Here is a 25355-nt window from a genome sequence, read left to right on the forward strand (position 1 = left end):
CACATTTTGTCATATTACTGCCACAAACATGAATCAATTTCATTGGAATTCCACATGAAAGACCAATACAAAGTGGTGTACACGTGAGAAGTGGAAAGAAAATCATACATGATTCCAAACATGTTTTACAAATAAATAACTGCAAAGTGGTGTGTGCATAATTATTCGGCCCCCTTTGATCTGAGTGCAGTCAGTTGCCTATAGACATTGCCTGATGAGTGCTAATGACTAAATAGAGTGCACCTGTGTGTAATTTAATGTCAGTACAAATACAGCTGCTCTGTGAGGGCCTCAGAGGTTGTCTAAGAGAATATTGGTAGCAACAACACCGTGAAGTCCAAAGAACACACCAGACAGGTCCAAGACAGGTCAGGGATCAAGTTATTGAGAAATTTAAAGCAGGCTTAGGCTACAAAAAGATTTCCAAAGCCTTCAACATCCCACGGAGCACTGTTCAAGCGATCATTCAGAAATGGAAGGAGTATGGCACAACTGTAAACCTACAAAACTTGTTTAAACTGTAAACAAGGCCGTCCACCTAAACTCACAGGCCGAACAAGGAGAGCGCTGATCAGAAATGCAGTAAAGAGGCCCATGGTGACTCTGGACAAGCTGCAGAGATCTACAGCTCAGGTGGGAGACTCTGTCCATAGGACAACTATTAGTCATGCACTGTACAAAGTTGGCCTTTTTGGAAGAGTGGCAAGAAGAAAGGCATTGTTAACAGAAAGCATAAGAAGTCCCGTTTGCAGTTTGCCACAAGCCATGTGGGGGACACAGCAACCATGTGGAAGAAGGTTCTCTGGTCAGATGAGACCAAAATGGAACTTTTTGGCCAAAATGCAAAACGCTATGTGTGTGTAATGAATAGCGGAGATACCGCCGCGCGGGCAAGCGGCAGGGCGGCTATCTCCGCGTTCCAGCCGGTGGCCTCTGCCGCGCAGCAACACGTCACTGGTTCGCCTGGTCCTTCTAGTGCACACAGATGGAGAGCTACGCGCGCGCACGCCAGGCGACAGGACCTTTATGCTAGCAGAAGGGGAATCAGCTGATCATGCCGATCAGCTGATCCCAGCTAGGCTCCGGATTGGCTGAGTGGCTGGGGCGGCGCTGCGGAGCGCTGTAGGTATATATATATATGACTTGCCTGTTAGTTGCAAGTTGTCTGCCATTGTGAATGCTTACGTGTGAGCACTCAGACCTCAGTCAGATCTTACAGTGTGTTAGAACCAGCCGGAGCTGGGAATTCACACTTAGTCAGATTCCGTTAATAGCCTCTATTGTATTATTGTATTGCTACTGTCATCTACTAGACTAGTTCCCAGGTGTTGAGACCAAGGACCTCACACCTAAGACTAGGAGATTGCTGTATTGCTACTGTCATCTACTAGACTGGTTCCCAGGTGTTGAGACCAAGGACCTCACACCTAAGACTAGGAGATTGCTATATTGCTATTGTTTATACTAGACTAGTTCCCAGGTGTTGAGACCAAGGACCTCACACCTAAGACTAGGATTGAGAGATACTGTTACCCGTTATGATTAGAGGTGGGCCGAACGGTTCGCCGGCGAACAGTTCCAGGCGAACATCGCGTGGTTCGCCTTCGCCGGCGAAGGCGAACTTTCCCGGAAGTTCGATTCACCCCATAATGCTCTATGAGGGTCAACTTTGACCCTCTGCATCACAGTCAGCAGGCACATTGTAGCCAATCAGGCTACGCTAAGCCCTGGAGCCCCACCCCCCTTATATAAGGCAGGCTGCGGCGGCCATTAGCCTCACTCGTGTGCCTACTAGAGACAGAATAGGGACAGCTGCTGCAGACTTGTTCTCCTAGGGACAGATTAGTCAGGCTCTTGCCTTCTTAGCTTGCTTAGCTGAATCTTATTGCTATAATAGCGCCCCAGAAAAGCTCTTTTCAGAGCTCATCCTGCTGTGATCAATTTTTTTTTCTGTGTTTGAAACTGACACTTGTGGTGTTTAGACAGCATTGCTAATTCATACTGTGTGTCCCGCTGCCAGCAGCAGCAGCACATTCAGTGACTACTACCTGTGTGTGTGATACACTTGTGTTGTTTAGACAGCATTGCTAATTCATACTGTGTGTCCCACTGCTAGCAGCAGCAGCACATTCAGTGACTACTACCTGTGTGTGGGATACACTTGTGTTGTTTAGACAGCATTGCTAATTCATACTGTGTGTCCCACTGCCAGCAGCAGCAGCACATTCAGTGACTACTACCTGTGTGTGTGATACACTTGTGTTGTTTAGACGGCATTGCTAATTCATAATGTGTGTGTACCACTGCCAGCAGCCCATCAGCATTCAGCAGCACATTCAGTGACACCTGTGTGTGTGACAGGGAGCTGTACATTGTACTACCTACCCAGTACTGCATTTACCTACTACTAGTACCTGTTGTGTTTAGTTAACCCACCTCATCACTGCATACACCTACGTTTGTGTTGAGTGAACCCACCTCGCTGCACATAACTACCTTTTGTGTTGAGTGAACTTGCGTCACTGCATATAACTACCTTTTAAGTTTAGTGAACTCACTTCACTGCATATCTACCTTTTCTGTAGAGTGAACTCACCTTCCTGCATATATAACTACCTCTGGGTTGAGTGAACTCAGCTGACTGCATATAGCTACCTTCTGTGTTCAGTGAACTCACCTCACTGCATATATAACTACGTTTGGGTTGAGTGAACTCACCTCAATGCACATAGCTACCTTCTGTGTTCAGTGAACTCACCTCACTGCATATATAACTATCTTTGTGTTCAGTGAATTCACCTCACTGCATATAGCTACCTTTTGTGTTCAGTGAATTCACCTCACTGCATATAGCTACCTTTTGTGTTCAGTGAATTCACCTCACTGCATATAGCTACCTTTTGTGTTCAGTGAACTCACCTCACTGCATATATAACTACCTTTGGGTTGAGTGAACTCACCTCACTGCACATAGCTACCTTCTGTGTTCAGTGAACTCACCTCACTGCATATATAACTACCTTTGGGTTGAGTGAACTCACCTCACTGCATATACAGTATAACTACCTTTGGGTTGAGTGAACTCAGCTGACTGCACATAGCTACCTTTTGTGTTCAGTGAACTCACCTCACTGCATATATAACTACCTTTGGGTTGAGTGAACTCAGCTGACTGCATATAGCTACCTTTTGTGTTCAGTGAATTCACCTCACTGCATATAGCTACCTTTTGTGTTCAGTGAACTCACCTCACTGCATATAGCTACCTTCTGTGTTCAGTGAACTCACCTTACTGCATATATAACTACCTTTGGGTTGAGTGAACTCACCTCACTGCACATAGCTACCTTTTGTGTTCAGTGAACTCACCTCACTGCATATATAACTACCTTTGGGTTGAGTGAACTCACCTCACTGCACATAGCTACCTTTGGGTTGAGTGAACTCACCTCATTGCACATAGCTACCTTTTGTGTTCAGTGAACTCACCTCACTGCATATATAACTACCTTTGGGTTGAGTGAACTCACCTCACTGCATATACCTAGCTTCCCCCCGAGATGGACAAAATGGACTAACCAGGTAGAGGAAGAGGTAGAGGCAGACCCAGAGGAAGGCCACCTGGCACTGGCAGGTCTGTGCGAGGTGGTGTTGCTGTGATTTCGTGCGGACCTGGACCAAAGTACAGTGCTCAGAAGAAGGCACGTGCCATCACTTCCCAAAATTGCGAGGACGTGCTTGAGTATTTAACACAGAAAACCTCATCTCCCGCAGACACCAGCGCTACAACAAGCGCCACATCCGCTGCATTTGACACTTCGCAGGAGTTATTTGGTGGTGGTGGTGGTGGTGGTGGTGAAATCACTGATTCACAGCCACTACTGCAACAACAAGAAGAAGGCGCAGGTACACCACCTCATACGTCTGAGTTAGGTGGCGATAGTATGGACGTAATGTGTGAGGAGGGGTATGATGATCCACCTGAAGTTGGTGCAGTTGAGGAGGTGTCTGAGGAAAGCGAAGCTGGGCAGGAGGATTATGATGACGATTATATGGATGTCACGTATGTACCCAATAGAGGAGATGACCAGGGGGACAGTTCAGAGGGGGAGCCAGAGAGAAGTAGGAGGAGACGACTCCATGATAGAAGCAGAGGGAGCTCGTCCTCAGAAACAGCTGGGGGCAGTGTCCGGCGCCATGTATCGCCAACTATAGCCAGCCAGCCAACATGCCCTTCAAGGTCAGCTGTTGATGCCACCGTAGTGCCATCACCCCAGGGGGGCTCAGCGGTTTGGAAATATTTTAACGTGTGTGCCTCAGATAGGAGCAAAGCCATCTGTTCTCTCTGCCTCCAAAAATTGAGCCGTGGAAAGGCCAACACTCACGTAGGGACAAGTGCCTTATGAAGGCACCTGGAGAAAAGGCACAAACAGCTATGGGAAGAACACCTGAGGAAAAGCAGCACCCCTCAAAAGACAAGCCACCCTCCTTCTCCTCTTCCTCCTTCAAGTGCATCGTCTTCATCCGCTTTCTCCCTTGAACCTTCACAGCCACCCTCCTTCACACCGCCTCTGCCCTTGAGCGGTTCCTGCTCCTCTGCCCACAGCAGTAGCCAGGTGTCCGTGAAGGAAGTCTTTGAGCGGAAGAAGCCAATTTCGGCCAGTCACCCTCTTGCCCGGCGTCTGACAGCTGGTGTGGCGAAACTATTAGCTCGCCAGCTATTTCCATACAAGCTGGTGGAGTCAGAGGCTTTCCGTAAATTTGTGGCCATTGGGACACCGCAGTGGAAGATACCAGGCCGCACTTGTTTTTCACGAAAGGCCATACCCAAACTGTACCGTGCAGTTCAGAGGCAAGTGGTGTCATCTATTGCAAAGAGCGTTGTGTCAAGGGTCCACCTGACCACGGATGCCTGGTCTGCCAAGCATGGGCAGGGCCACTACATTACGTACACAGCCCATTGGGTCAACCTGGTGACCGATGGCAGCAAGCAGGGAGTACGTGGCTGCACAGCGCACCGACTTTTCACACCTCCACGGCTTGCAGGCAGGCCTCCTGCCACCTCCTCTCCTTCTCCTCCAGCTACATCCTCTTCGCTGTCAACCTCCTCCTCCTCAGCTGAGTGTCAGTTGAACTCTAGCGGTGCTGCCATCTCCTCTTCCTCTCCAGCTACACAGCCCCATCTCCCCAGAGCCTACGCTGCATGCCAGGTACGACGGTGTCACGCAATTTTAGACATGTCTTGCCTCAAAGCGGAGAGTCACACTGGAGCAGCTCTCCTGGCTGCTCTTAACAAACAGGTGGAGCAATGGCTGATCCCGCACCAGCTGGAGATCGGCAACCTGGTGTGTGACAACTGCAGCAATCTCCTTTCCGCTTTGAATTTCGGAAAGCTGACACATGTACCCTGCATGGCACATGTGCTTAATCTGGTCTTGCAAAGATTTGTCTCAAAGTACCCAGGCTTAGAGGACGTCCTGAAGCAGACCAGGAAGTTGTGTGGGCATTTCAGGCGTCTTATACGGCCATGGCACGGCTTGCGGACATTCAGCGGAAAAACAACTTGCCGGTGAGACACTTGATATGCGATAGCCCGACTCGCTGGAATTCCACCCTGCTCATGTTCTCTTGCCTGCTAGACCAGGAGAAAGCAGTCACCCAGTACCTGTACAGCTACAGTAGAAGGACACAATCGGGGAAGATGGGGATGTTGTGGCCCAACAGCTGGACACTGATGCGAAATGCATCCAGGACCATGCGGCCGTTTGAGGAGGTGACCAATCTGGTGAGTCGCGCTGAAGGCACCATCAGCGACTTGATCCCCTACGCTTACTTCCTGGAGCGTGTCGTGCGTAGAGTGGTGGATAAAACTGTGGAGGAGCGGGAACAGGAACAGCTACGGCAGGAGGAGTCGTGGGACCAATTTTCAGCCGAACCACAGGTTTCCTCAACACCTGTGGAACAACAGAGGGGGGAGGAGGAGGAAGAAGAGGAGTCGTGTGGGGAAGGAGAGGAGTCAGACTCGGATGATTATGAGGAAGGTGTTTCTGTGGAGGAGGAAGAGGCGGCAGAAGAACAACCACAGCAGCCGTCACAGGGGGCTTCTGCTGCTCCACGTTCCCGTGGTATTGTCCGTGGCTGGGGGGAGGAAGAGGAGTTGCGTGACGTCACTGTGGAAGAGCAAAAGGAGATGGAGAGTACGTCTGGATCCGACTTTGTGCAGGTGGCCTCTTTCATGTTGTCCAGCCTGTTGAGGGACCCCCGTATCAAAAACCTCAAGGGGAATGACCTGTACTGGGTGGCCATGCTACTAGACCCTTGGTACAGGCACAAAGTGGCAGACCTGTTACCAACTAAACACAAGGCGGAAAGGATGCAGCACTTGCAGAACAAGCTGTCAATGATGCTTTACAATGCATTTAAGGGTGATGTGACAGTACAATGCAATAAAGGTACCACTGGCAGTATTCCTCCTCCTCCTCACCAGTCCACGCAGGCAAGTACAGGCCGCTCCAGCGATCTCGGGGTGATGTCGGACATGCGGACATTCTTTAGTCCAACGCCTCGCAGTAGCCCTTCGGGATCCACCCTCCACCAACGCCTGGACCGGCAGGTAGCCGACTACCTGGTCTTAAGTGTGGATGTACACACTGCGACTGCGAGCAGCGAGGATGAACCCTTGCTCTACTGGCTGCGCATGCTTGACCTGTGGCCAGAGCTGTCCCAATTTGCCATACAACTTCTCTCTTGCCCTGCCGCAAGTGTCCTGTCAGAAAGGACCTTCAGTGCAGCTGGAGGCATTGTCACTGAGAAGAGAAGTCGCCTAAGTCATGACAGTGTCCAGTACCTGACCTTTATCAAAATGAACAAGGCATGGATCCCTGAGGGCTATTGCACGACCGAAGACTAAGTCAGTCCCCACAGACAGCATCTCTGCCTGCAGGCCGTTTGACTGCCTTCTCCGCCACCACCACCAGGGTCCAGGACTCTAGGCGGATTCCAGAATTTTTAAGGCCGCTGCTAGCAGCGGCCGCTATACTAATTTTTCTTGGGCATGCACATGCCTGCCTAATTTTTATGGTTGAACTGCAGGCGGCTGCAACAAAAAACAAAAGGCATGTACATGTGCCCATCCCCCTTCGTGATCATTACCTTGCCGCAGTGAAGGGGCTTGCGTATCACAATTAAGCAATGACCGCCGGCTATATGAGTGTCTCGGGTGGGGGTGGCACACCAAAGATAATAAGGTCGTTGTTTCATTGTGGTCAGACCAAATTTGATCAGCTGGACAGTCACTGTTCTGTCATTCAGCTACATCAGCCGGGCAAGCATATGGGTTGAAAAGCCACCATCACCTGCACTCTCGTCATGGTGCGCACCAGTCCAGCACGGCCGTCACTACACAAACGGCTGTTTGCAGTCACTGCATACCTTTCACTGCATCTGTGACTGCACATTATACCTGGCAGTCAGTGCATAACTTGCACTTGAATGGATACAGTTTCAAACAATTTAAAAATACAACCATCTAAAGTTTCAAACAATTTAAAAATACAACCATCTACATTTTCAAACAATTTAAAAAAATGCCAACAAAACTTGCCCTCCGTAAAACATTCTTGGCAAATGCTTTCGACTTGCTTTGTCTTCCGCTGGCTCAAGGGTCCATCTGACCACAGATGCCTGGTCTGCAAAGCACGGTCAGGGCAGCTACAGCATGGGTCTCAGCAGGCTCCCACTTCGGGCCGGAATCCAACCTTCATTCCCCGCGGTGACAATGGCAGACTTGCCCTCCATAACGGATTCTCGCCGGAGACCAACCTGGTGAATCGCAGTGAAGGCACCATCAGACTTGCCCTCCATAACGGATTCCCGTTAAAGGATTTAAAGTTGATTCATTACAATTAGGGCCTCAAAAGGTCCTCCTGAGTCCTGTATTGTTATTTTTGGTCACTACCTCGGGGCGGGCGTGCATGCCTGCCTGCCTGCTTCCCTCCTTGCCTGGATGTGTGGTGGTAGCCGTTGATCAGGCTCCAACTCCGTAACGCAATACAACCATCTAAAGTTTCAAACAATTTAAAAATACAACCATCTAAAGTTTCAAACTTTTTAAAAATACAACCATCTACATTTTCAAACAATTTACAAAAATGCCAACAAAAATTGCCAGACTTGCCCCCCATAACGGATTCTAGTTAAAGGATTTAAAGTTGATTCATTACAATTAGGGTCTCAAAGTCTTGTATTGCATGCCTGCCTGCTGCCCTCCTTGGATGTGCAGTGGTAGCCGTTGCTCAGGCTCCACACCGGATTCCATCCCTCATTCCCCGGCCATTACCCGGGGTCACAAATGGTTGACTTGCCCGCCTCCATATGATTCCCGTGAAAGGAATGTGGTGTCATCTTTGCCCGCCATAACTGGTTCTCGTTAAAGGATTTAAAGTACATTCATTTCAAATACACAGCAGGGCCTCGAAAGTCTTCCTCCTTTATTGTTATTTTTGGTCACTACCTCGGGGCGGGCGTGCATGCCTGCCTGCTGCCCTCCTTGGATGTGTAGCGTTGCTCAGGCTCCACACCGGATTCCATCCCTCATTCCCCGGCCTTTACCCGGGGTCACAATGTCAGACTTGCCCGCCTCCATAGGATTCTCATTGTAGCGGTACTGAACAAGTACACAGCAAGTAGAAAATGTAATTTAAAAACAAAACGTAAGCTTTTTAACAGTGCCATTGAAAGTTGAGAAGGAAGTCATACATTACCTGACATCACTGAGTGAGGAAGAGCAGAATCAGAATCAGATTTATTTCGCCAAATACAGCATGAGCTATAGTCGGAATTATTTGTGGTACACATGGCATAGACATACAATAGAAAGACAAGACACACAGCACGGACAAATAAGAACTGCAGCAATGGTATATATGACAGATTAGTGTTCCTTCCTGCCGGGCGGTAGCAGTCCCATGCACTAATAATAATGATGATAATACTAATAGTACTGCTGATGATGATGATGGTGGTGGTGGTGGCCCCCGTACGGACCTTAGGCAGCGTGGACGAGGGCGGGCAGCGGCGAGAACTGAGAGACCCCGCTAGGGCAGTCCCGTAGGCGGGCCAGACGGGGGGAAGTTGGAGTTCAGCAGCCGGACCGCTTGGGGGAAGAATGTGTTCTTACGTCTGGTGGTTTTGTAGCGGCGGCCCAATGGGAGGAGCTTGAAGTAGCGACTGCCTGGGTGGGAGGGGTCACGGGAGATCACAGTGGCCCTCTTTATCATCCTAGCGGAGTGGAGGAGATCAAGTGGTGGGAGAGGAGCCCCGATGATTCTCTCTGCGTCAGTTATGACTCTCTGCAGTTTATGTTTTTCGCTGGCCGTTGCCCCCGCATACCAGACAATGACTGAGGAGCAGAGGATGGATTCTATAGTGGCAGTATAGAAGCTGGTCATCAGTTCTCTGGGCATGCCGAATCTCTTCAGTTGGCGCAGGAAGAACAACCTCTGCTGCGATTTCTTCTGAATTTTGGAGGTGTTCAGCCCCCACTTCAGGTTGTTAGTGAGGGTCGTGCCGAGGAACCGCACGGATGTAACCCTAGAGACTTCGGTACCCCCAATGAAGACAGGTGGGAGGGGGGTAGGGTTCCTCCTGAAGTCTACGACTTGTTCAACAGTCTTTGCAGCGTTGAGTACTAGGTTATTGTCCCTGCACCAGCTACAGATTCGCTCGACTTCGCTGCGGTATTTATGCTCTCCGTTGCTGCCGATTAGGCCAATGATAGTGGTGTCGTCTGCAAATTTGATGACTTTCACAGAGTCGGCGGATGATATGCAATTATTGGTATAGAGGGAGAACAAAAGTGGTGACAGTACACAGCCTTGTGGAGCCCCAGTATTGGTGGTTCTGATGCTGGAGTAGCAGTTGCCGAGCTTCACCTGTTGCGTTCTGTTTGTCAGGAAGTCCTTGATCCACGCTCGAAGGGTGGGGTCTACTCCGAGCTGCACCAGATTAGTGAGCAGGATATCTGGGCAGATCGTGTTGAACGCTGAGCTAAAATCCAGAAAAAGGATCCTAGCGTAGGAGGCAGGATTGTCTAGGTGCTCCGTGATGTATGCTAGGCTGGCATTGATGGCGTCCTCCACGGATCTGTTTGCCCTATAAGCAAATTGGAGCTGGTCGAGGTGAGCGTCTGTGTACCTCTTCAGATGGGCAAGGACCAGCCGCTCAAGGAGCTTCATGATGTTTGAAGTTAGGGCCACTGGTTGGAAGTTGTTGTGCTCAGTGCTGCCAGGTTTTTTGGGGACTGGTACAATTGCGGACCGCTTGAAACAGGAAGGGACTGCGCCGTCTGATAGTGACCGTTCGAATAAGGACGTGAGCACAGGGGCTAACTGATCAGCACAGGTTCTCAGGCAGATCGACGACACTCCACCTGGGCCAGAGGACTTCCTGGTATTTAGCTTACGGAGCTGCCGTAATTTGAAATGAATTGTATTTGAAATGAATGTACTCGCCATGTTGCGCAGTAGTCCAGCACAGCCGTCACAACACATAACAAACAGCTATTTGCGGTGCGTTACACAGTGAGTTTGGTGTTTCAGTGTGAAGCAGTACTCTAATTACACTCCCTGATTGATGTATACACATGCAAGATGTTTTAAAGCATGTTAGGCCTGCCATTTAGCATTCAATGTGATTTCTGCCCTTAAAACGCTGCTTTGTGTCACATCAAGATTTTTCCCCGGGACTTTTGGCATGTATTCCACTCCGCCATGCCCCCCTCCAGGTGTTAGACACCTTGAAACATCTTTTCCATCACTTTTGCGGCCAGCACAATTTTTTCTATTTTCCAAAGTTCGCCTTCCCATTGAAGTCTATTGCGGTTCGCGAACTTTTCCGCGAACCGAACCTTCCGCGGAAGTTTGCGAACCCGGTTCGCGAACCTAAAATCAGAGGTTCGGCCCATCTCCAGTTATGATCTCTGGCTTTCCTGACCACTCTCCTGCTTACTGATTCGGTACCTTTGCCTATCTGTCTACCTGTTGCCGACTTAGCCTGTACCTGGATACTGAATCAGTCTTCTGTCTCTGACAATCTTGCAGTTCAGTCAGTGGTCTTTACCCCATAGGAGTCCACTGGCTGCAGTACAGTCTGATTCCCAGTCCATCGGGGAATCCTTGGCTACAGTACAGTCTGTATCTCCTCCTCTTAAGGAGGTCAGCTTCAGCACAGTCAGTGGCCACCTACCCCTCAGGGGTCCACTGACTGCAGTGCAGTCCGATTCTCTGCTCTTCAGGGAATCCTTGGCTGCAGTAGTGTCTGTATCTCCCGCTCCTCGGGAGATAACCTTTCTTTACTGTTGCACCAAACACTCTACCACACTAGGTGTCCTGAGTCAAGCTATACTAGTATTATTGGTGATTCTGTAGATCACTACATAATCAGGTATAGCATCTGTGTTATTGGTGATACTGCAGATCACCAATAATCAGAGAAATCTGTGTTGCTGAAGCCAATCGTTACAGAACGGAAGACCAAAAACAATATGGATGCACTCCACAGCCGAATTGACGGATTAGCCACTTCGGTGGATAATTTCATCAGGGTGCTTGATGGCCAACAGACTCAGATCACCGCTTTGATCAATACAGGTCCTCCAAACGGCTGTGAATGCAGTGCGATCCCCTCCAGTTACAGACCTTCAAATGTCTGTACCTGCAAAGTTTTCTGGACATAGATCTGACTTTCAGAACTTTAGAAATCGAGTGTTGTCCTATTTTGAGTTAAGGCCTAACCTGTCGGGAACTGAAACTCAGAGAATTACATTTATTAAGACCCTTTTATCAGGGGACTCACAAACATGGGCATATAGTCTTCATGCAGAGCATGAGGCTTTATCATCAGTTTAGGAATTCTTTAAGGCTATGGCCATTATATGTGATGATCCGGATATTGCTTCCACCGCTGAACGGAAGCTTAAGACTCTGCGCCAGGGTCAAGATCCGGTAGAGGTTTACGCAGCAGAATTCAGGAACTGGGCTGTATCTGCTAGATGGGGAACATATGCACTGTTAGACTGTTTTTTGTCAGGTTTATCTGATGCAGTTTCTGATTTGATGTTAGGACATCCTGAGCCCAAGTCCATTGACGAGGCAATCTCTTTGGCAGTACGGGTAGATCGCCGTTTGCGCTATCAAAAGCAGACCCGGGGTAGAAATGCTGTAAGAGATGTCTCCTACGCCTCCTCTCCACCTTCGCCACCTCCACCTGAGCCGATGCAAATCGGACACTCTAGATTGACGCAGGTGGAAAAGAATCGCAGGAAATCAGAAAGACTCTGTTTATACTGTGCTGAGGAGGATCACAAGGTTCAGAATTGTCCTAAAAAGTCGGGAAACGCTGCCGCCTAGGTGTAGTCAGAGGTATTACCTCTAAACGATAATCGTCTGCTCCTTCCCTGCTTTATCACATGGGAGGGTCAGACTGTCCCCACCGAAGCCTTTATAGACTCTGGTTCTGCGGCTAACTTCATAGATTATGATTTTGTAAAAAGATTGGGGATCCCCTTGCTCCCTTTTAGACCAACAGATTTTGGTCACTGCAGTAGATGACTCTCCTTTTCTGAGTAGACAACCTCTTTCTCAGACCCCTTTGTTGGTGTGTAATGTCGGGGTGCTACACAAAGAGAGTTTACAATTCCTTGTCCTGCATATGACAACCTCCACCATTATTCTAGGTATGCCATGGTTACAACTTCACTCCCCTCAGATTGACTGGGCTTTAGGTCAGCTAAAGAGCTGGTCGGCCCATTGTCATCATCACTGTTTGGAGAAGGTAACCGTTTGTGCCACCAAGATTCAGGTTAAAGGTGTGCCAGTACAGTATGCGGAATTCGCTGACGTGTTCTGTCCCAAATCCGCAGATAAACTCCCACCTCACCGTACTTTCGATTGTCCCATTGATTTAAGATCTGGTTGTATGCCTCCAAGGGGTCCCCTCTATAATCTGTCAGGACCTGAGAAAGTGGCAATGCAGGAGTACATCAAAGAAAATTTGGCCAAAGGCTTTATCCACCCTTCTCGCTCACCAGCTGGGGCAGGATTGTTTTTCGTACAGAAAAAAGATGGAGTCCTCCGACCCTGCATTGACTACCGAGGTTTAAATAAGATTACAGTGAAAAATCGTTACCCATTGCCCTTGATTGACGATTTGTTCGCTCAGGTAACCAATGCCAAAATTTTCTCTAAATTGGATTTAAGAGGTGCATACAACCTGGTATGGATTAGAGATGGTGACGAATGGAAGACGGCGTTCAACACGCCAGACGGCACTACGAGTATCTGGTTATGCCCTTCGGGTTGTGTAACGCCCCTGCCGTCTTCCAGGAGTTGATAAATGAGGTTTTCAGGGAGGTGCTGGGGAAATTCGTGCTAGTATATCTAGACGACATACTGATTTTTCTCCCAATCTGATAGAACATCGTAAACATGTCAGATTCGTGTTAAAGAAATTAAGACAGAACTCATTCTATGCCAAGTTAGAAAAGTGCCTCTTCGAGGTTACGTCTGTTCCCTTTTTGGGTTATATTATTTCTACGTCTGGTCTTTCCATGGATCCAGAGAAAGTCTCTGCGGTTTTGGAGTGGCCTCAGCCTGTAGGTTTGAAGGCACTCCAAAGATTCTTGGGCTTTGCCAATTACTACAGGAGATTCATCAAGGGGTACTCCTCGGTAGTGTCACCCCTCACCAGTCTTACCAAGAAAGGGGCTGACACTCGCCACTGCTTTTTCTACACTGAAAAAACTGTTCTGTTCTGCGCCCATTTTGAGACATGTGGATGTCACCTTCCCCTTTATAGTGGAGGTTGATGCCTCAGAGATTGGGGTTGGGGCTGTACTGTCTCAACGCTCTGGTTTGCAGGGCAAACTTCACCCGTGCACCTACTTTTCTCGTAGGTTCTCTCCTGCAGAGAAAAACTACGATATTGGCAACCGAGAGCTTTTGGCCATTAAACTAGCTTTTGAAGATTAGCGACATTGCCTGGAAGGGGCAGAGCATACTATCACAGTTTATACGGATCATAAGAACTTGGAATACATAGAGGGGGCCAAAAGACTTAGTCCTCGTCAGGCCCGTTGATCTTTATTCTTTTCAAGATTCAGATTTGTTATAACGTATACACCAGGTAGTAAGAACGTCGAAGCTGACGCCTTATCTAGGTGTTCTGAGCCCGAGACAGTACAACCTTCAACCCCTGAAACCATCCTACCTCAGAAAGTAGTCCTGGCAGCTACTGAGACCTGGAAAGACTGGACGGCTACTCTGGGTCCTTTTCAACAGGAAGTTCCAGAAGGGAAGCTTGAGGGAGTTATGTTTGTACCACTACCTTTCCGCCTGCAACTCTTACAACTGTTCCATTCCCATAAAATGCGGGGCATCCTGGGGCTGCCAAAACTCAGGATTTGATAGCTAGATGCGCTTGGTGGCCTACGCTAGCAACAGATTGTAAGGAGTTTGTAAGGGAGTCTGCAGTCTGTGCTAGAAGCAAGCCCTCTCACCAGGCACCTGTGGGTACACTACAACCCTTACCAGTGCCAAGTGAACCATGGACTCATTTGTCAATGGATTTTGTAGGAGAACTCCCCAGGTCTGAGGGCAAGATGGTCATTTGGGTGGTAGTAGATAGGTTCAGTAAGATGGCTCATTTTGTTCCTCTGAAAGGACTCCCCTCGGCCCTGGAGTTGGCTGATCTCTTCATCCAGCACGTTTTCTGGCTGCTTGGCATTCCGGAGAATGTGGTGTCAGGTCGGGGAGTCCAGTTTGTGTCAAAATTTTGGAAAGCCTTTTGCCATCATCTGGGTATGGACCTATTATTTTCATCAGGCTACCACCCACAGACCAATAGTCAGACCGAGAGAATTAACCAGTCCCTTGAGCAGTTTCTCAGATGTTATGTGGCAGATGCACAGTCCGATTGGGTAAAGTTTTTGCCATTTGCGGGATTTGCACATAACAATCTGAAGAGTTCCTCTTCTGGATTTTCCCCGTTTCAGGTGGTTTCGGGAAGATCTCCCAAGTTTGCCCCGTTACCTGTGGCATCTACCCCATTTCTGGCCTTGGAGGATTGGCAGAGGGCATTGAGGGAGATTTGGGGAATGGTTAAGAGGAATTTGGGGAAAGCCTTCCAGACTCAGAAGAAACAGGCAGATAAGAGGCGGTCTGTAGAGTTGAAGTTTTCTCCAGGGGACATGGTGTGGGTATCTACTCGGCATTCAGCTTTAAAACAACCGTCACCTAAACTAGGACCTAGATTTGTAGGACCATACCCAGTGACCAGAAAGATTTATAATGTCACTTATGCGATTGATCTCCCAGCCAGCATGAGAGGTGTGAGATCATTCCATGTATCTCTGTTGAAGCCGGCAGTGCACGTGGATTCCTCTCTCCCCCCCCCCCTCCCCTGTGATGGTTGACGACCAACCTGAGTATGAGATCGAGAAGATTCTAGATTATCGCTTAGTGCAAAATTCTGTGCAGTATCTGGTCCATTGGAAGAGGTATGGTCTGGAGGAGAGAACTTGGGTGCCGGATTGTCGCATGCATGCTGAAGAATTAAAGAAAGAGTTTCATGACTTACACCCTGAGAAGCCGGGTAGGAAGTGTCCGGAGTCCACTCCTCGGGGGGGGGTTATGTAATGAATAGCGGAGATACCGCTGCGCGGGCAAGCGGCAGGGCGGCTATCTCCGCGTTCCAGCCGGTGGCCTCTGCCGCGCAGCAACATGTCACTGGTTCGCCTGGTCCTTCTGGTGCACACAGATGGAGAGCTACGCGCGCGCGTGCCAGGACCTTTATGCTAGCAGAAGGGGAATCAGCTGATCATGCCGATCAGCTGATCCCAGCTAGGCTCCGGATTGGCTGAGTGGCTGGGGCGGCGCTGCGGAGCGCTGTAGGTATATATAGGACTTGCCTGTTAGTTGCAAGTTGTCTGCCGTTGCGAATGCTTACGTGTGAGCACTCAGACCTCAGTCAGATCTTACAGTTTGTTAGAACCAGCCGGAGCTGGGAATTCACACTTAGTCAGATTCCGTTGATAGCCTCTATTGTATTATTGTATTGCTACTGTCATCTACTAGACTAATTCCCAGGTGTTGAGACCAAGGACCTCACACCTAAGACTAGGAGATTGCTGTATTGCTACTGTCATCTACTAGACTAGTTCCCAGGTGTTGAGACCAAGGACCTCACACCTAAGACTAGGAGATTGCTATATTGCTATTGTTTATACTAGACTAGTTCCCAGGTGTTGAGACCAAGGACCTCACACCTAAGACTAGGATTGAGAGATACTGTTACCCGTTATGATCTTTGGCTTTCCTGACCACTCTCCTGCTTACTGATTCGGTACCTTTGCCTATCTGTCTACCTGTTGCCGACTTTGCCTGTACCTGGATACCGAATCAGTCTTCTGTCTCTGTATCTTGTCTGCCCGTGTGTTGCCGACCTGTCCTGTCTGACCCTTCTGGCTGTCACTCATTCCTTGGGTGATCAGCCTTACTGTACTACTCGTGACACTAACTCTCCAGGTGTCCATTAGCTGCAAGGGCCACCTGCTCCTCAGGAAGACCATCTTGCAGTTCAGTCAGTGGTCTATAGCCCATAGGAGTACACTGGCTGCAGTACAGTCTGATTCCCAGTCCATCGGGGAATCCTTGGCTACAGTACAGTCTGATTCCCAATCCATCAGGGAATCCTTGGCTGCAGTACAGTTTGTATCTCCTCCTCTTAAGGAGGTCAGCTTCAGCACAGTCAGTGGCCAGGTGGCCCCTGAGGTACCCCTCAGGGGTCCACTGGCTGCAGTGCAGTCCGATTCCCTGCTCTTCAGGGAATCCTTGGCTGCAGTAGTGTCTGTATCTCCCGCTCCTCGGGAGATAACCTTTCTTTACTGTTGCACCAAACATTCTACCACACTAGGTGTCCTGTGTCAAGCTATACTAGTATTATTGATGATTCTGCAGATCACTACATAATCAGGTATAGCATCTGTATTATTGGTGATACTGCAGATAACCAATAATCAGAGAAATCTGTGTTGCTGACACCAATCGTTATAGTGTAGCAGAAAACTAACAATGCACATCACTCTGAACACACCATCCCCACTGTCAAATATGGTGGTGGCAGCATCATGCTCAGGGGGTGCATCTCTTCAGTAGGGACAGGGAAGCTGGTCAGAGTTGATGGGAAGATGGATGGAGCCAAATACAGGGCAAACTTAGAAGAAAACCTCTTGGAGACTGCAAAAGACTTGAGACTGGGGTGGAGGTTCACCTTCCAGCAGGACAATGACCCTAAACATAAAGCCAGGGTAACAATGGAATGGTTTAAAACAAAACATACCTATGTGTTAGGATGGCCCAGTCAAAGTCCAGATCTAAATCCAATCGAGAATCTGTGGCAAGATCTGAAAACTGCTGTTCACAAACGCTGTCCATCTAATCTGACTGAGCTGGAGCTGTTTTGCAAAGAAGAATGGGCAAGGATTTCAGTCTTCAGTTGTGCAAAGCTGGTAGAGACATACCCTAAAAGACTGGCAGCTGTAATTGCAGCAAAAGGTGGTTCTACACAGTATTGACTCAGGGGGCCGAATAATTACGCACACCCCACTTTGCCGTTATTTATTTGTAAAAAATGTTTGGAATGATGTATGATTTTCGATCCACTTCTCACATGTACACCACTTTGTATTGGTCTTTCACGTGAAATTCCAATAAAGTTGATTCATGTTTGTGTCAGTAATGTGACAAAATGTGGAAAACTTCAAGGGGGCCGAATACTTTTGCAAGCCACTGTATATATATATATCGAGTCCAAGGGAAGTCAGCAGCTATCACAGGATCCCCTTACTGGGGGTGGTGTGCACGCAATTGGGGGTGCCCAGTCCCCACAAGTAATATAGAAAAGAAACGTGGGTTTGCAGCACACAGCTCCTTTTTTATTAGAGCAAAACGGATATACAGACAGACAGTTTCGGCCATCCCCGACCTTTTTCAATGCCTGTACTATACGTTTTGCTCTAATAAAAAAAGATCTGTGTGCTGCAAACCCACGTTTCTTTTCTATATATATACATCTCTTGAAATCCATATTTTAAAAAAAAAGAAAATATTCCCTTTTGTATGTAGATGTAATTTTACTATTTGGCCACAAGATTTCCTCGCGCAGTACTTCCTATTCGCATACAATAAGTACACTATAGAAAGTACTGAGGGAAGTGACGCAGAGATCCATTGATGCCTGCGAACACGGTGGTCTGCAGCGAGAACGATCGGCGGTGGGAATGGCAGGAACAAGTAAGTGGAACGCAGCACAGCGGCTCTATTGAAGAATGATCGCTGTTTTTTAAAAAAAAAACAGTGATCATTCTCGGTGGGCATGCACGGATTTCCCCCTGTTGCCAGGACCATCGTTATCGTGGGTTTCTGCCCGCATGATTGTGCGTGCAGCCCCCGAAACTGCAGGGACGTGAGCCTCATGTGACTGCAGCTGTAGCAGCACCTGCCGTGGACGTAAGGCTCACGTCCCAGTGGCCAAAGTGGTTAAAAAGGTCTGTGGATTCCCTGGAGTCTTCACTAACCAGCCAGCATTGGTGGTATTAGATAGCAAGGTATTATATGTTTGTTCCCTGTTTAGGGTTTGTATGAATGTGGTATAGATGTTAGTGTTTTTTTTTTTTTTTTTTGGGGGGGGGGGGAGGTCTTATGTGAGTATGTTGTATTGTAGGTGTTTTGGTAATGGTTTACGGTGTCTTGTCTTGTTCTTATGAATGGTAGTGTGGTTGAGTAATCCCCATGGTTCTGGTTAGGTGTTTTCATAAGCCAATGATTTTCTGAGACCTCTTAGTTATAGATTTGTGTATATATTTTGTGTGTGATTTGTATAGTAGTCATATGGACTATATTTTTATATATTTTTTATATATTTTTCTTTGATTAAGATGAGTTATTTTTGGATTGGAACATGCATACTTTATTTATTTATTATGTTTTTATGTATGTATGTTTAAGTTAAGAAAACTTTTACAATAAAAATCAGAACATGTCACAACAAGCAGCCACACAGCTCACAGACATAACGGCCTTTCCGGCTACGGAACAAGCTGTTTCACAGTTATACCTGAAGGAACTATTACTATTATTCAAAGCAGATTTAATGATCCAATTCTCCCTAATGAATAATTCTCTTAAACAAGAAGTAGAATCTCTGGGAGATAGAGTGGATACCTCAGAACGTAAAATAGGAGTATTAGCGAACATAACATTATGGTTGACACCTCAGATCAGCAGACTAAAGATATCTCGTGGTTGAAATCCAAAGCTTCCGACCTGGAAGACCGTTCCAGACGGAATAACCTGAAAATCAGGGGAATACCAGAATCCGTAGCACAGGGAGACCTAAGAGCTTATGTGACAAACCTGGCTAAAACAGTACTACCAGAAGCTTCACCAATTGAACTGACCATTGATAGAGTTCACCACCTCCCAAAGCCTCCCCATCTTGCTGAACACATCCCTGGGGATGTCATAGTGCATTTTCTGTTCTACCAGGAGAAAGAACATTTAATGCTGGCCTTAAGGAAACTGGGAACCTTCCCTGATCCCTACGCTAAACTACAGTTGTACGCGGACTTATCACAAGTCACTCTACAACAAAGAAGAAACATGCAACTTAATGCTCTTAAAAGCACTCCGAGCAGCCCAGGTGCAATGCAAATGGGGCTTCCCAACTAAAATAACTTTCTTGCTCAACAATAAGCATTACTCCATCTCATCCGTTGATGCAGGATATACACTGCTCCGGAAACTTAAAATCTGAGTATGGCCAATTTCCTCATACAAGCCTTCTAACTTCACCAAGTTAGTGAAGTTACTAGTCCTTTTTCTGCAGTACACGATATTGCAATACCCCAGGGGATTTTGTAGAATGCTGAACTCATATTCTACAGTTATATTGTTTAATTAGTTTTTCATCTGTAGTCAGTGGTTATGAAAGTTAATATGCTATACCTATTTCTGCTATACCTATTTCTGATTATATGTACAACAAGTCCTAAGAACTGGCACAACATATGTGCAATACTCAGTTCTCTACAGGTACTTTTCAACCCACCTCTTTCTTCTACTACGGCGCCTAATGCAGGATAAAACCCCATCAATTAAGATTACCTCAATCAACACCAGGGGTTTAAACTCTCCATTTAAGAGAAGATTACTATTGAAAGACGCCCAGACCTCTTGTTCTCAAATATTGATGGCCCAGGAACTCATCTGACGTCTCAGGTTACTAAATATTGCAATAATCACAATTTCCCATTGATATACTACAGTGTTTTTTTCAAAAAGGAAGAGAGGTGTTCTTATTGCCTTTCATCAGTGTCTAAAAGTCTTACCTGTCTCTGTAGTAACCGATCAAATGGGCAGGTTTATTATCTTTGTGGGACAAATCAACGGTAATATGTTCAATATGTTCACCATAGTTACCCTGTATGCACCTAACTCCTCTCAACATCACTTTTTACAAAAATGAATGACAAAAATTGACAGAATCAGACAGGGATCTTTGATACTGGGGGGAGATTTCAACCCTTGTGCATCTACATTAGATTAATCTTCCATTAGGGCCTCTTCTAACTCACTATTAGAAAAAACCATAAGATGGAACAATCTCTTAGATCCATGGAGAGTTTTCCATGCGTCAGAAAGAGACTATTCGTATTATTCAGCGGTACATAAAACCCACACACGGATAGATTTATTTCTAACCGACAGGTCATTTCTCCAAAACATTATAGATACTTCTATAGGAAGTATTACAGTACATGGTCTGACCACGCCCCAATCCAGATGACTATCAAAGATGCTTTAGGCATATCCAAACCCAGACAATGGAAGATGAATCAAAGTATTTTGAGAGATCCCTCTAGTATTAAATATTTCCAGACAAGATTACAGGAGCTTTTTTTAAATTAATCAAACACCTGAAATTAGCAGTGCTACAGTTTGGCCTACCCATAAAGCTTACATGAGAGGATCATACCTTAGACAAAGTGCCAAATTACACAGAGAAAGGAAAATAAAATATATGGGATTAATTAACAATATCCAAAATTTAGAAAAAGAACATAAAAGAACACAAGAACACCTGGCCCGGATGGCATGCATCCTCGGGTCCTAAGGGAATTAAGTTCCGTTATAGATAAACGCCTTTATCTTATCTTTTGTGACTCTCTTTCAACTGGCAGAGTCCCCGTGGATTGGCGTACAGCCCACGTTTTCCCATTATTTAAGAAGGGCAAAAAATCAGATCCAGGAAATTATAGACCTGTAAGCTTAACATCAGTTGTATGCAAACTACTGTATTTGAGGGGTTACTAAGAGATACTATACATGACTTCATAGTAGAAAATAATCTTATTTCTCAGCATCAACATGTGTTTACTAAAGACAGGTCCTGTTTGACTAACATGCTCAGCTTTTATGAGGTAGTGAACGCTAATGTGGATATTGGGAATGCTGTAGATGTGATATACTTGGACTTTGCAAAGGCCTTCGACAATGTTCCACACAAAAGTCTGGTGCAAAAGTTGAGGATGCAAGGACTGGGGAAGAGTCTGTGTGCATGTATAGGGAACTGGCTAATGGACAGAAAACAAAGAGTTTTGGTCAATGGATCATACTCAAAATGGGAGACTGTTAGCAGTGGGGTCCCACAGGGGTCTGCACTGGGTCCAGTGCTCTTCAATTTATTTGTTAATGACCTAGTAGATGCAGTAGCGAGCAATGTTGCTATTTTTGCAGATGATACAAAATTGGGCAGAATCATCAACTCTCAGGAAGATAGTGTCATATTGCAACAGGATCTGGATAGGATGGCTATATGGGCACATACATGGCAGATGAAATTAAATTTTTAAAAATGTAAAGTCATGCATTTTGGTCGTACCAATGGTCTAGCACCATACAAAATAAATGGGATACAGTTGGACACATCAAACTTGGAGAAAGATTTAGGAGTACTCTTCGACAACAAGTTAACTAATCGTACTCCATGCCAATCCGCTGCAGCTAAAGCTAACAAAATTTCGGGATACATTAAAAGGGAAATGAAAACTCGAGATGCTAGCATAATATGGCCCCTGTTTAACTCTCTAGTAAGGCCACATCTGGAATATGGAATTCAGTTCTGGGCACCACATTACAAAAAAGATATTGCAGTTTTAGAGCAGGTGCAGAGACGAGCAACACAATTGATACGTGGGATGGAAGGTCTCACTTACCAAGAAAGGTTAGATAAACTGGGTTTATTTAGTCTAGAGAAAAGATGCCTTAGAGTGGATCTAATTAACATGTATAAATACATCAGAGGGCAATATAATAGCTTGGCGGATGAGCTTTTTGTCCCTAGGCCTTCTCAGAGGACTAGAGGACATGATCTGTGCATGGAGGAAAAACGTTTTAGCCATTTATTTAGGAAAGGGTTCTTTACAGTAAGAGTGATTAAGATGTGGAATGCATTGCCACAGGAAGTCGTTATGGCAAACTCTATACCTGCATTCAAAGGGGGCTTAGATGCTTTCCTTGCACTGAAAGACTTCCATGGCTACAATTACTAGGTAATGCCCAATGATGTTGATCCAGGGATGTTATCTGATTGCCATCTGGAGTCGGGAAGGATTTTTTTTCCCTTTTGGGGCTAATTGGACCATGCCTTGTAAGGGTTTTTTCGCCTTCCTCTGGATCAACAGGGATATGTGAGGGAGTAGGCTGGTGTTGTACTTTGTTCACTGGTTGAACTCGATGGACGTATGTCTTTTTTCAACCAAAATAACTATGTAACTATGTAAGATATATAGATAACTTTTTCATGAACGTCAGGAACTACGTGCCTTATTGCTGTATCAGTATGAACGCAATCTTCAAAAGATTAATGCTTGCAAATACTCCCGAAGTAACAAAGCAGGTAAATTATTAGGGAACTTGATCAAAATTAGACAAGCTAAATCCATGATTCATTCTATATTGCATCCGGTCACTAAACAAAAAATTTTACACCACAAAAGCATTGCTAACGCTTTTAAAGATTATTACATGCAACTGTACAACCGAGAAAATGATTTGCATACTCCTCAACCAACGGAAGCGCAAATCAATAATTACCTCTCATCAATTGCTTTACCCATACTACAGAGATCACAGCTAGAAAAACTAAACTCTCCCTTCACTCACAAATAATTAGCCTCTACCATTTCCTCTTTAAAGAGGAACTCCACTGAAAATAATGTAATAAAAAAAGTGCTTCATTTTTACCATAATTATGTATAAATGATTTAGTCAGTGTTTGCTCATTGTAAAATCTTTCCTCTCCCAGATTCACATTCTGACATGTATTACATGGTGACATTGTTACTGTGGGCATGTTATGTAGCTGTTTCTAGATGTTCTGGCTGTTAGACAGCTCTAAACAGCCATTTCCAGTCTGTGAACATTGTTACATTGTGGCAGTTTGCCAGGAGTACCGCGGTATTCAGAGCCTCTAGTGGGAGTGGTTTCAGCACAAAATCAGTCACACAGCGCCCCCTGATGGTCTGTTTGTGAAAATCATTCTATTTCTCATGTAAAAGGGGGGATCAGCTACTGATTGGGATAAAGTTCAATTCTTGGTTGGAGTTTCTCTTTAAAACACAATAAGGCACCTGGCCCAGACAGCTTCATAAATGAAAAACAAAAGTTTGCTTTCTTAAAACAGAAATAATTTGCGATAATTCAGGTTGGAGTGAGCTTGAGATGTCTCTCAGAGCATCACATAAATGAATACTATACAACCCACTCTAACATTCTAACTCTTATTTTAACAGAATTGGTCTCTCTCTTCTCTGTCTAACAGCAGCTAAAGAATAAGTCTAAGATGGCTGTCGCACTGGCGTTTTTATAGGGGACCGTGGGAGGGGGGGTCGTTGAGGGAGTGATAACTGATTGGTTTGCCATGTGTCTGCTGACTGTGAGTTAAGGGGTCAAAGTTTAGCTCAATGATGATGTATATGGGGTGGATTGAACATGCTATGTATTCGCCCGAGGGGGCGAGCTCGAATACCCCTTCTTAGCCACAATGTATTGCTGGGTGGATACTTCAGACCATCTCTAGCGGTGACCTGGAAATCATGTTAGCCTATGGTAATGCAGTGTGCATGTATAGCCACATAGTTCGGTGTCACATGCATCCTGTTTCATGATTGTAAAGGCGCTGGTTTTTGAACTACACTATGCCCCATGTGCCCAGCAGTTATGGCGATTGAAGAAGAGGACGTCTTTGATATTGACAGCTTGATAATTAAAGTGCAGGCTTATCCCGAATTGTACAATCCAAGACACGGGTTCTATAAGAAGACTAGCCGCAAGTCTCGCATCTGGGAGAAGATCATCAAAACCTATTACCGTGATTGGGAGAAACTACAAGATCAACATGATAAAGGTAATATCATAATTTTGTTGTATTTTTTTTATATATATTTCTGATGCGGTGTGGACCACGGACCGCACTGCACAGCATTAAAAAATCATATATCAGTACGGTTGTGCTGTATAGTAGTGTTATATTATAATTGCTCTTTTAAACATTTTTTTTTTAACACACTTTTATTATATGTTTAAATAGCCAATAAATGGCTTTTTTTTATATAAAAATATAAATTATTGTGGTCTTGTAGACCCTGGAGGCTCATCCTCCTCCTCCTCATCTTCCTCTGGTATAAGGTTGTGTAGGGCATGTAGGATGTGGTACTGCCGGATTCGCAGGACCTGCATCTCGACATTGTGCTGTTGATGTAGAAAATTATGTTTACTCTATGGGCTTAAGCTCTAAACCTCATAATATGCAATATATGTAGCTTATGAAAGTGATGCAGGTCCTGCAGAGTCCCCATATCCTCAATGCCTTCTGCTGCCAATACATTTGGGTTAGGCCTGTCTGTGGAGACATAATGTGCATGTTATGTAATAATTATTAATCACATATCAATAAGATATATTGTACAAATGCACCATGTTAAATATGTATACTCACCCTTCTCCACCTTCCTCTGCCTTCCTGCCTGGGATGTTCCAGGTTGGTCAGGGGGTTGTCAGGGGCAGAATTATGAGAATCCGCAGAGGGTTCCGATGGTGACCGCTCTTGGTTCTCCTGGTCTTGGATCTATAATATAAAATGCAAAAAATTGTTATAGATGACATCAGAATCAGAATCAGAATCAGAAACTTTTATTTCGCCAAGCACGACTGGGTCGTGCCCGGAATTGGGCTTGGCAC

At 46.1% G+C, this 25355-nt stretch overlaps 1 protein-coding gene across 14 annotated transcripts in view; it reads left to right on the forward strand.

Moving 5' to 3' along the window:
* The window catches only part of FLRT1 (fibronectin leucine rich transmembrane protein 1), an 878261-nt gene that overhangs the window by 684324 nt on the left and 168582 nt on the right, over positions 1 to 25355 (forward strand). For 2 of the 14 annotated variants that reach the window (XM_068260000.1, XM_068259999.1), the window contains exon 6: positions 24334 to 24522. The exons of the other annotated variants lie outside the window; for them this stretch is intronic. The gene's annotated coding sequence lies outside the window, so the exon portion shown is untranslated. The remainder of the gene's footprint in view (positions 1 to 24333; positions 24523 to 25355) is intronic. 14 annotated transcript variants of the gene reach the window in all.

The sequence above is a fragment of the Hyperolius riggenbachi genome, chromosome 11 (genome assembly GCF_040937935.1).
Source record: "Hyperolius riggenbachi isolate aHypRig1 chromosome 11, aHypRig1.pri, whole genome shotgun sequence".
Taxonomy (NCBI): Eukaryota; Metazoa; Chordata; class Amphibia; order Anura; family Hyperoliidae; genus Hyperolius; species Hyperolius riggenbachi.